This window comes from Atta colombica, unplaced genomic scaffold, assembly GCF_001594045.1.
Source record: "Atta colombica isolate Treedump-2 unplaced genomic scaffold, Acol1.0 scaffold58, whole genome shotgun sequence".
Taxonomy (NCBI): Eukaryota; Metazoa; Arthropoda; class Insecta; order Hymenoptera; family Formicidae; genus Atta; species Atta colombica.
In genome coordinates this window covers 737,443-750,782 of record NW_017259548.1, presented here as the reverse complement: position 1 = coordinate 750,782, position 13,340 = coordinate 737,443, and positions in this window count along the sequence as shown.

Genomic DNA, 13,340 nt, shown 5'->3' with positions numbered 1-13,340 from the left:
ATTATTATAACATATATAATATATGTATGCGTATATATATATATATACATATATAAATATACATACACAAAAATAATTAATTTCAACTGTATGAAATAATTGCACGTTTTGAACCGATGATAATTAAAACTATAGTTTAAAATTCTAAAAATGCTTAGTATTTTGCTTTTCGTCTCTTTAGGATTCTTTTAATTACAACAATTACGATTTATTTATTTACAGGCACATCCATTTACAGTTATGTCTTATATCACACAAACTAAATAAAATATTCATCATACAATTGTTATTACAAATGTTATGGTACTTTTCAAACACTATTGTGTTCTATATCAATATATATTTTATGCTCGCGGATCAACAATATAATAATATAACATGGACATCAATGTACCGTTGTTTCGTTATAATTTTATATTTTGTTCGGTATAGCACCTTAAATCTCACAATAAACTACATATGTCAAATTATTTACTGTAAGGTATAGAAGAATTAAAACATTACTAATTATTTATAATTAGAATAATAAGCACATGCGACAATTTTGCAACAATAAATTTACTATATCGAAGTTTTCTTCGAAACAACCTTATTTATTCGGAGCAAAATTTTCAATTTTACTACAAATTTTCTTCTTTTACTTACAAACTATCGTATAAAAATAATTTTAGATTAACGAGACAGTAGCAATTCTTCACAAATTATCCAATTATAATCTCAATGAGGACTTACGTGAACAGGTAAATAATCATAACAAAATAATAGTAAATAGAATTTAAACTATTTTATGGATAATTTTACTAGCACTCACGGAAGTTCGGACACCTGCATAAATTTTAAACCCAACGAAAAAAATTGGGCAAAGAATTAAGACATTATTATAAAACAGCAACTGTACTACACTCTATATATTTTACACTCTTATATATTTTAGGATACTTATACACATTACATAACATTACAGCTAGAGATAAATAGGCTAGAAAAAATTTTATAACTTATTTTTTATTTTATATGCCGAAAGCGAACATTTGAAATTTATTAATTATATTGTACTATCAATGTACAAAATAAACACTATGCATTTTAACAAATTGAAAATGTTTTATAAAATTTTTATATTTATAAAATTTTTGTAATTAATTGTAATAGAGTAACTCCGGTAAATACGCTGCACTGAGATTTATGCCGCAGAAGTCAGAAAAAATAGGAGATAATTTTTCTGCAACTACTCTGTTACATGTCTTTATGTTATATTTAGTGTTATAATTTCAGTTTCTTACTGTTAATATTAATGAAATTATTGTGAATTGAATCGATTTGTCACTATGTTATAAATTAAAAATCTACATAAAATGATTACTGTAAGACGTGCAAAAGACTTAGTAGTTATTTTGTGATATATGAGTGTAGAGGAATAGTAAAGTATATTATATAACAAAATACAAGTACTCTTTGTTCTTGTATTCTTTGTTTAATTTGTTGTCTTATATATCCCCCTATTTGGGACAACAGCATTTTTAATGGGCGAGATTTATGCCCAAAGCATAAAGTGCGCAGATTGAATTCAGTACCTAAATGCATTATATGAAATATATATCTCATGTCATAACACTTGTTCCATATGTAATACATATGGAAAGATAGTACTTATTATTTATTACTTTATATACATATTTATCATTCTTATTCCTTAATAAAATTTTATAAACGCATTTTATAAGTTACTGTGTCATTTTGCGTCTCTTATTTATTATGAATTATTTTTAAATTTTTCATGAGCCGTATATACTTCACTCCCCCTCCCCCTCTCCCTTCAAAAAGTCATATTCCCTATGGGATATATGGCAAAAACGCAAAGATTTAAAAAAGTTCATTTTTTAATACGAAATATAAATAATTCGAATTTCTATATTTTTTAAATATTTTTTTCATAATAAACAGTACAAAGTTTTTACTGATACAGTTCATTTACTTTAAACATAATAAATAATATTTAATAAATTAAATTTTTGATTGGTGCGTATATACCGGAGTTACTCTATATGTACATATACGTAGCCCAAAAGATATGAAAGAATACATTTTTAAATTTGTAACATTGATCAATTATAATTGAGTTATTTTCAGTCATTTCTGTATAGATCGTCACAATTTTTCTCAATATGTCGTAAACTTAACTAAAACAATGGAGTTATATAATGTAACTTAAGAAAATACGTTAAATTTGTCTCAAATTTAATTATTAATATGAACGTTTATATTTTAAAACTGAAAAGTTGATTGATTTTTTATATGATCATTTAGAATTTATGTTAATCTGAACTTTCATGAAAGTTATAATGTTTATTCAATTGCTTATTTCAATTAGATTTTACAATTTATATTGCAAATAAAACAAAGGGAGGCAAAATTTGGCATTGGACTTTTCCATTTTGGATATAATTTCATTTGTCAGGTACGTACAATATTAATTAAAAGTAATATATATAAGTAATAAATATAAGTATATTTGTATAGAATAGAATAAAATAAATTGTATGCTTCTACATTTCAATTTTGGAAATTACATAAATATCTAAATGGCAACATATATAATAATTGAGAAGCCACTTCTCAATTAATTGTATTTTTATATTTTTCATTGTTAATTTATATATTCAAAGTTTTTTGTATTAATTGTTCTCAGTTTAACATAAATATTTTTATTAAGTATAATGAAAGCATATTTTTTCAGTTCTACAATGCAGCTTTGTCTGTCCTGATGACTTTAATATCGGTATGACGATATATAATTCATAATAGACCTTCTCTCTAATGCATTAAAAAAATGGTTTTGATGTCAACGTATATAATTAAACTGCACTTTGACCAAACCAATTTCAATTGTTATGATATGATTCAAGATTTTACAACAATGTTTGGATTATATTATATTATATTATAACATATTATAAAGATTTATTTGATATTTTTCAGTTGGATTTAATTGAAAAAAAAAACCTTTACTAGACATATATTATCAGAATTACGATGAACATCTGAGCACACTCTAATAGTTTAATTATTTTATTAACGTTTTATTGAATAAATGCTATTGAAAAAATTTCGCTAAAATTATTCCACGTTTTGAAATATTTTTCGGTAAAATTTCAGCATTTCAGAAAAATTTTAGTTCAATTTCAGCGATTTTTAATTGAAAAATTCATGTTTAGCAAAATTTCAGCAAAATTTCTGAAAAATTTTAGCAAAAATTTCAGAGAAATTTCAGAGTAATTTCAGTTCAGTTTCAACGATTTTTCAGTATGTTAACTGCAAAATTCATTTTCAATGAAATTTCAACAAATTTTTAGCAATGATATTTCGTTGAAATGTTCCAAAACGTGGAATAATTTCAGCGAAACTTTCACCAGGGTATACACGTAATATGTGCCTATATTTTATTAATAATAGTAATTGAATATAAATATAAAATTGAATATAAATACACAATAAAAATTGAATATAAATACACAGATATATAGATAAAATACATGTAATCCATCATATGTATGCTTATTAATAAAACATGTACGTATTTTGTATGTATTTTGAAAAAATAAAATGCTAATATATCATTTTTCAACTTTTTAGTTTCATTTTTAACCTATCTAAACAATTCCCAGAGAAAATGTTTTATTCATAATTATATAAAATTATAACATAGATAATTATATGTAATTATATTATAATTTTATATAATTTTATAAAAGCTTTCTCTCGGGTACTCAAGCGAGAGAAAAATTTTATATTAAACAAAAATAATTATTATTCGTAATTACTGCAAAATAGTAATAAATCCTGTTTTACATCGCGTTTTGATTCCAAATGAATGATTTCTATATACGAAATATCTGTTCCGTGATACATGCATGATTGTCATGTTGATCTTGTTATTGTTATTTAAGTTATTATTCAGACTAGTTAGATATACTCGATAAGCTCCATCAAGGAGCCAACAGATCTTCTTGATGTCATAGGTATTTAGTCGCGCGGGAAAGGCGTGAACGAGGTATTCGGTCACTCACTATGATTTTTAAATAAAGAAATTATTTTATGTCAGGCTTTGCGTTAAACTGGAAATGAGGATTCGGCAGGTAATGAAAGAATGGAAAAGTGAAGTTTGCGGATTAGGCGAACTTCTAAATAGAGGATGAAGAATTTATCAAACAGTTCGGTGATTGTGGGAGTATGAGGACGATAAGTGAGATATCGTATTTAATAGAAGTTCGACAGCAGTGGAAATGAAAGATTAAGTGCAGAGGCTGGAAGGGAAATTAGTTAAGATATAATAATAATAGTCGATGCATAATGTATAAAAAGAAAGAAAAAAAGAAAAAAATAAGAATGGAAATGATTAATCACTTTTTCCGATGAAGCCCTCGCCTGGATTAAACATTTTCAGACTCTGGAGTTCGCTTCAAAGAGATGATGGCACAAGTAGGAATCATTGGACTTAACTCGATTATTGATGATGCTTTAGGTATTGTTACTGCTGCCAATTCTAACAATGCTACCCACAAAAACTAATTGCTCCTGCTCGCGAGATCACTTATTTATATAAGACTATCTTTGGAGGTAGTTCCTTAGTTAAATGTGTCTAGTTGGGAAATCGAGGAGATGGAGTGGTGGGATTTTTCCTTTTCCTTGATATGATAACAGTTTTAATCATGCATGCTTAAGGGCATTAATTGTCTTAAGTTAGCTCCACTCGCGCTACAAGTTTTGATTTGCTTCTATTCTTATTGATAGTAATACATCATCTTTCTAAAAAAAGATTTCAAGTTCACGATCGCCCATTAGTTTCATTACAGGGAGAGAATTATCGATTTTTCTTATCAGTGATTGCTTAAGGCTTAGTTACAAATGGGAAAAAAATCATCTATGTTTCATCAAATTGCTCTAACAGATTTAATTTAATAGTCATGCTCCTTGAGAAACAAGAAGCGTGAGTTACAATTTTGATTTTCCCAATTGAAAAGTGTCATTATTAATTTATGAGCCTATCTTAAGCCTATGCGTGAGATCATTATCATTGGACTCGCGTGATATTGGCATGAGATGATTAAACATTTCATCTTCTTTCGAGTATCATGTTCGCGCTATTCTTATAATCGTGGGAATCGGTTCACGGTATTGCTTAACACCTTGATATCAATGGTTTAATGATTATTTGATAATTTCCTTTTCCATGCAAAAGGAGATTCAATGCTTAATTTTTAATTGTGTTAATGCTAAATTTATCACATATCACTCATCTTCTAAATAGTTTTTCGACTAGAAACTTCTCCTCAACAATTCTTGTTATCGATTGTATTTGTTCGTGTTTTACTTTATTGATCAAACGTTCGCGAGACGAAGAAATCGTGGAGTCCATTGGACATAACAATCGTTTTTCAACTTTCTAGTTTTATTTGTAACTATCTAATTAATTCCCGGGAAAAACATCTTATACATAATTATATAAACATCTTATACAAAATTATATTATAGGTAATCAAATCTAATTAAATTATAATTTTATATAATTTCGTATAACTATATACATTTGTTTTTTTTGGTAAATATTCGAGCGAGAAAAAATTTTATATTAAATAAAAATAATTATTATTCGTAATTATCCACGAAATAGGAATATATTCTGTCACGCTTTGATTCAAATAAATATCAAATGAATGAAAATCATATGAAATATCTGTTCCGTAACACAAGATTGTTATTTTGAGTCTCTTATGAATAGTTAACTTTAGTACATATTTTAATTTTTAGCACCCTTACTACACACGTTCCTCGGAGTTTCCCGTGTCTTGGATTAATTTTTATCAAATCGTAATAATAAAAATTAATAAACTTTTTATATTTTAACATCTTTAGAAAGTATTTGTAAAGTTGTATATTTATAATAAATTTTTATATATAATATGTTATAAATAACGAAAATAAAAATAGCAATAAACTTATCTATAAGACAAATTTCAACCGGTCGAAATTTGCTTTATGAATAAAGTTTACTGCTATTTCTATTTCCTTAAATTACATAAATCTAAAGCAATATCCTGATTGGCTCATCAACTTAAATTTACGTTTTATGGTTACTGTCAGAAAAATTTTGTCTGCAGTAGCCCTAACAATAGTTGCTAAATCGGGCAAACATTGCACCATTGCAGAATGCTTGTCATTACGTGGCTGATCGCCGACATCACCTCGTGTCCGGAATACTTGGCGCATAAGTTGCAGTGGCTATTTCATGTAATATTTCAATAAGAGTTCTGTTTACTGTCAAAGCATTGAAGATATATATATAATTTTATCATCAAATTAGAATTCCATTGAATGGGTTTTGTGAAAAGTCTATTAGTCCGATAACTTTAACGATATTCCCGAAGCAAACACGCGATGCGATGAAAAAACATGCGGCTGCGGTTCGTTTAATTAAATTGAGGTACGTTAGCTTTCTCGTCATTGAATTTTTACATAAAGAGAACGATTTTACTTGGGAGTTGAGAATTGGCTGGCAAGCGCCGCGCACACCGTCGCAAACCTCTATAGCTCGGATGACGCGCTTGACAAGCTATCCCCGCTCTTCATGGCCCGCGCGCCCAGCGATCGGTAGGCATATATACACTTCGCAGTAGTAGTCGGCTATTTTTAAGGATTAATATCTCGTTAACTATTGGGGAAACTTACAAAATGGTAGAGGATTTTTCGACTCAGTTTAGCTTTACCTACCCATGAAATATTTGGCGATTATTTCCAGACACCCCCTGTATATACATATGTACAATATGCATATATACATACAACATATCTATAATTAAATATACATAAAAATATATTAAGAATATAATAAAAACTAAATATCTAGTTTTACGGTTCTATAGTAATAAATTATATTATTCTTACAAAAATAATTGTACGTACGTTTAATTTACGAAAAATTATATTGCGTGTGCATTAACTTCTACATACTTATAAATCACTTCAGTGAAGTTATCAACTTCAATTCAATACGTCAATACGTAATCATTCAAGTAAATAAAAAGTATTATGTATTGTGGAAGAAGTTAGACAAGGTGTAACAGTGCGCACAATGCTCATTATACATGTTCTTTTTCATGATCAATCAATAAAATGCTAGTTATTCAAATGCTAGTTATCAAATGCCGGCTTCTTTTAGTTGGATAAATTGATTACCCTTGAAATTATTACCCTTATTTTTTCCACTATCCTATTATGTATCTTTGAATTTCTAGAATAAAGATATATATAAAGATATATATAAAGATATATATATAAGATAATATTGTAAAGATAGTTACATTCATATTTGTTTATGTTCTGTAATAATACATACGTTTGAATAAAAATTTTGCGAAAATAAAGTAAAATCTTATCTAGATTATCTATATAGAGAATGTTTTATTTCATCGCTCAAAACTTGTTAGTTGATACGTACATACTTTATTCATTAATCTACATACATACGTAGTTTACAGTATAATTCTCAGAAGGTACCTAGAGGATCTGTGGAAACTATTTTTTTAAATTCTTACGAAGAGTATTAAACGCGTTTGTGTCTCGTGTAACAAGAATTAATTTGAATTAGTCGATGTCTCGGAAACAATGACGAATACGCTACAGACAGTACTAGCGCCATTATTAATCATTGGCTCATTCTGCAGTTTGGGCATGTTCGAATATCCTCTTGGACAACTAAGGCCGTATCTTTCTTGCCTATATATTTCGGTAAAATGGAGCTATCTTATTTATTCCTTTTACTATTCATATTATATCGATGATTGGGAGAATAAAATAACCGATTGGATAGAAATCATAAATGTGATCACCGCGATTACATCCATATTTTTCAACTACTTTTATTTTAAGGTAAAAATGTTTAAATATACTCATGCATAGTCTATTAGACTCTAATATTATTTGATTTATTAAAATTCCTTAACTTTTATTTAATTTTATTATATAAATTTTATTTATTAATTATAATTAATTCTTTATTAAAAGTATTAAAGTCTTGATCTCATAATTATAGCAAATATAACAAGTTTTTAAACAGATATCAACTTTAATGTTTATATTATTATTTATTATAGATTATTATTTATTATAGATTGGTATAGAAATATAGATATTGGTATAGAAATATGTTTGGCAACGTTAATATTTGTATTATTTTTCAAAATTAGCTTTTAATATAGCTTTTTTAAATCTTATATGTTTCAAATACTAATCAAGTTTCACAATTTAAAGACTAGAATGTGAGGGGAAGTAGAAGTCAGTATGATACTTGGTGCGCAGGTATAACGATGGAAATATTTATAAGTCCATTTTTAATAGAATAGAATATTTATTCATTTCAGCGTATACAAGCCAAGAAAGGAACTTGGTTTACATTCCTCTTAACTCATTCTTTCATACCTTTTACACTTTCTTATTTGCTTATCTTTCCTAACCTTATAGTCAACTAACATTTATCATTTATACTCTCACAGTTATCATTTATACTCTCTACTTATAATTATATACATATATATCTATACATATCACAGTACATATATTCGCCTACTTTACTATTCACAATTATTTTACATAGCCACATTATATTTACAATAAATTTAAATTTACACTTGACTTACGTAAACTAAGTTAAACTGGACAAGTAATTAAACTAAATTAAAATTAAACTGGATTAGATTGCATTAAACCTTATCTTAATCCAGTTTAGTCTAACCTTAACTTAACCTACCCTTATTTTTTTTATATCCCATCATTGTCGCCTTACAAAATATTCATTTTTTTTCTAACTTATGTTCTTACAATATCATGTTATACTCTCTTATCTATAAATTAATCTCTTCTTATATCCTTTTCTAATTCCTTTCTTTTTACCTTCTCTTGATCCTTCCATAGTTTTTTCAACATTCCTCCTTTAAGTTTGCCTAAGTTCTCTCCCCAAATTTTCCTTATTATCTTATTCCTATTTTATATCATTTATTCATCCCTAACTCTTCAAAGCTTTTTACCTCCTTATTCAATAACGTAATGTTCCATGTTATCTTCATCTGCGTTACAGAAAAGACACCTCTTCTCTTCTTTTCTTAATTAGTATTTATTTTTTCTCTCCATATCTTGATTTAATTAACGCTTTCACATCATCCTCTCTTCTCATTCTTTCCATATTCTCACTCTTCAAATAATTTGGTAACCTATTCTCGATTCTTATCTCTTTATATTTCTTGTCATTGTTATTTAGCCCTACCTATTCTTTCTCTTTCTTATTGCCTCTGTAAATTCCTTTTCCTACTTATTAAATCTTTTTCAAATCTTTCTTGCCCATCACTTCCCTAGACTCTGTTCCTCACTTATTTCTGTTAAAATCTCTCTCTCTCTCTCTCTCTCTCTCTCTCTCTCTCTCTCCACCATATTTATATATAATATCCACCAATAATCTTTGCTTTTCCTCCTAGCACTCTCTTATAAGATTCCCAATATTTCCAGATTTAATCTTATCTTCATACCTTCTTGTCCTTAAATCCCACCTCATCTTAAGTTTATCCATTATCAACTCTTTTAAAATTACATACAGTTGAAGTTGCAAAAATCGAAGTTAAAAATCCACCTCACATAATCCAACATTTATTTTTTCTAATTTATCCTTTTCCTCCCAATCTTATAACTCTACCCCATATGCTATTACGCTCTGTACTAAATATTTAAATATTATATTATAATATTTAAGCATCCATCTTCTACTAAAATCGTTCCTACATATTCTTTCCCCTAATTCCTATACCTTGCAACCATTTTTCCTCTGCTACTTAACTCTTTAAGATGATTTTTGTAATCCCCTTTCCTATCCAAAATAAAACATAAATATTTAAATTTTAACCTCATTTAGCTCGTTATTTCTCCATTTCCATTTCTTTTTCTTTTTCCTGCCTGTTCTCCCCCCACATATCATTATTTTCGTCTTTCCTGTACATAGTTCCAATTTCTTTCTCTCCAAGAATTTTCTGAATGAGCACATCATATTTTGCAATGTTTCCTTATTAATAACCACCAAACTAAGCATTCGCATGCTAATAATATATGTCCCTACATCTATACCAACGTCCTCCTATCGTCCTTTTCTCTAATTCGTTATCTACATCCACAATATATATAGTACAATATATATAGTACAATATATATAGTACAAATTAAACCAAAGAGGATTCATCACACTGCCCTGCCTTACTCTTTCCTGTCCTGAATTGTTTCGTGTATTCTTCCTTTGACTTTATTCTCACCTCCGTCTCCGCGTACATTTTATCTATCTTTCTTATCAGGTATTCATTTACCCCTTTGTCTCTTAGAATTTCCCGCTTAGAGCTTACCTCTCTCCATCTTTTTTTCCTTCCCCTTTTTGTTCCTTCATCCATCTGTTAATCGGGTTAGTTCTCCTGAATTTTCTCTCCTCTTAACTTAACTTAAATCATTTTCAATAAAAATCCTATCTCCTTTTAATTTATTCTTATTCCTCATTATTTCTCTCTTTTCCTCCTCACCTCCTGCTCTAATCTAAAACTATTACTGTTCCATTTATCCTAGAGAAAGCTACTCTTGCATTCTATGTTAGTCTTTCTTTTGTAAATTCGTTGACCCATCTTCTCCTTTCTTTTCCATCTTTTTCAATCTCTTTCAGTATATCCAACCCTTTTATAATAATATTCCTTCTCTTCTTCTCTTTCTCATTATCCAAAACTCATTTCTTTAAAACACCAACCTCTCTGCAACTTAGCCCCCCTTCACTTAGATCCCGCTCTCAAGTAACTTCCTTCCCTCTTACTGAAACTATTCATACTCCCTCGTTGTCACATTCGTTTTCTTTCTCTTTATTTATCTTCCCTATGCTTCCTATTTCCTCTATGCTCTCTGCCATTCTCTTATTTTCTTTATTATTTCCAATTTTTTCTTAATCTCCACTAATTCTTCCTTTCTTTTTCTCTTAATTTCCTAATTTCTCTATCTACATTTTCTTGTATATCCCTTCTAATTCTTGCTATCTCCCTTTCTATTAAATCTTTCATTTCTTTTCATACTCCTTCCCATTTTTATCTTCCCTTCCTTTCCGCTTTTATATTTTCCTCTAAACTTTTCTTCTTTGATATATTAAACGTAATTTTAACCTTTTTGGCTACCTGTGGCTTTCCTCTTATCAACAAACGTTTCTCATTCGCTTTATATTCTCTGTCTTACTAATGCCGGGCAACATTCTTACTTGTCGCCTCTCTTGCGCACCTTTTTATCCGTTCTAACGTCATTTTTATTCTTGAAACACTATTTTTTTACTGCACTTCCTCCGACTTCTCCTCGAATTATTTGCTTGTATCTCACACCAGACTATCTAATTAGTTCTTAAATGAGTCTCTCGCTAAGTTAACCAACCTAACGCCTAGAATATCGCTCGCACTGCTTTCACTCTCTCATGCGCCCTCTAACCAAGAACAAACCCATTTTTAATATAAAAGTATAAAAAGTCCGTATAAAGTCCATACGCGTTTTGACTTACTTTAATTTCATTCAACGGAATTAATAAAATTTTATTCATTATAAGAATTACTTGTTTCTTTCTGGCCAGTAAACTAGGATGAAACTAATGAACCTCTTTGTAATGTTGGCATCATGGTTGTCTTACTTGAACTGAATAGAATTATATTAATTCCGTTGAGAGTGATTTGAAGGAAACGCGTATGGGTTTTATATGAACTTTTTATACTTTTATATTAAAAATGGACATATAAATTTTTCCATTGTTATACTTGCGCAAGTACCGCGCTGAGAGACTCCTATTTTCTCTTATATTCTCCTCTTTAAATTATTTATTATTAAATTGTTTAATATTAAGAAGTCCTTCAACATTAATTATTATTCTTATTATTGTTCAAATTTCAATAACTTTTTATCTATCACGTTACCTATATACACTATGATAACAATTTTTATTCAAATATAAAGTAATAATTTTTTTTTATGTCGCATAATCGATCAATATGATTTTTTTAAGGAATTGAAACTGTGCTTGCATGAACTTTCCATAATAGACGACACATTGGAAGCACTCGATGCTCCAAAAGAATATCAATGGTTGCGTAGCTGGATAATTCGAATAATAATTGGATGGATTGTATACATTTTTTATGACTTAACATCAATACTTTTTTATCTGCTGCGTTATGATGATAAGATGCTCATAGATTTTGTTGTGATTTATAAAATATTTCTGATGATTTATCCAAACAGTATAAATATCTTAAATGCTATGATTTGGGGAACTATGCTTAGGTTCGTATCTAGGATGTCTTAAAATGATCGCCAAATATTTCGTGCGCTGATAGAGCGAACTAAACCGTCGGAAAGTCTTCTATCATTTTGCAATTTTATAATAGTTAAATGTTAATTATTAAAATCGTTGAATATTGATTTTTCAATAATTTTTTATTCCAGCATTATCACTTTACAAAAAAACAACAAGTAATAAAAATGTCTTATTTTCAAAATGAAAATTGTGTATTTTCTTCTCATAGAGTTCTGATGACAATTTTTTCAGAATTTTTTAGTATCATATTTTCTCATTAGTTAGTAAAAAAATAGTTACCAATAAGAAAATGCAGTACTAAAAAGTTGAGAAAAAATTCTGAAAATATATAAAATATAATAAAACAAGTAACATAATTCTTAATCTAATTTTGAATATTTATTAATAACGCAACTATAAATATATGTATATAATGCATATTTTTAATAAAAGACATTATAACTAAATCTCTTTCATTCAATTTAGATGTATAAGCTCCAGATTTCATCAAGTCAATGATCGTTTAGATGTACTTTATTCAGATCTTTTCGAAAATAATGAAGATAGAAGACAAAACAGATGTATTTTAGTGCATCAACGGATAACGAGAGCTAAGGATTGTAAACAATATAATATAATGATTATAATGTAATTTATTTTTAAGAATTGCTGTTTACACACCTGCAAGCGCGTATATGTATACAGTATGCCTCATTTTTGGTACAAGTAATATTTCAAAAAGTATAAAAGATAAAAAAAAATATTTTTGAAAATGCACCGATTCGGCAAAGAGCATACTTTGATTACATTATTTTTTTCTACAAGAGGCACCAAAAAGATATGATGATCATTTTTGCTTTTGAAATTATATGAGTTTTACACAATAATTCCTATAATCATTCTGTGTATTAAAGTATTAATGTAGAGATATCCATAAAGCAATAAT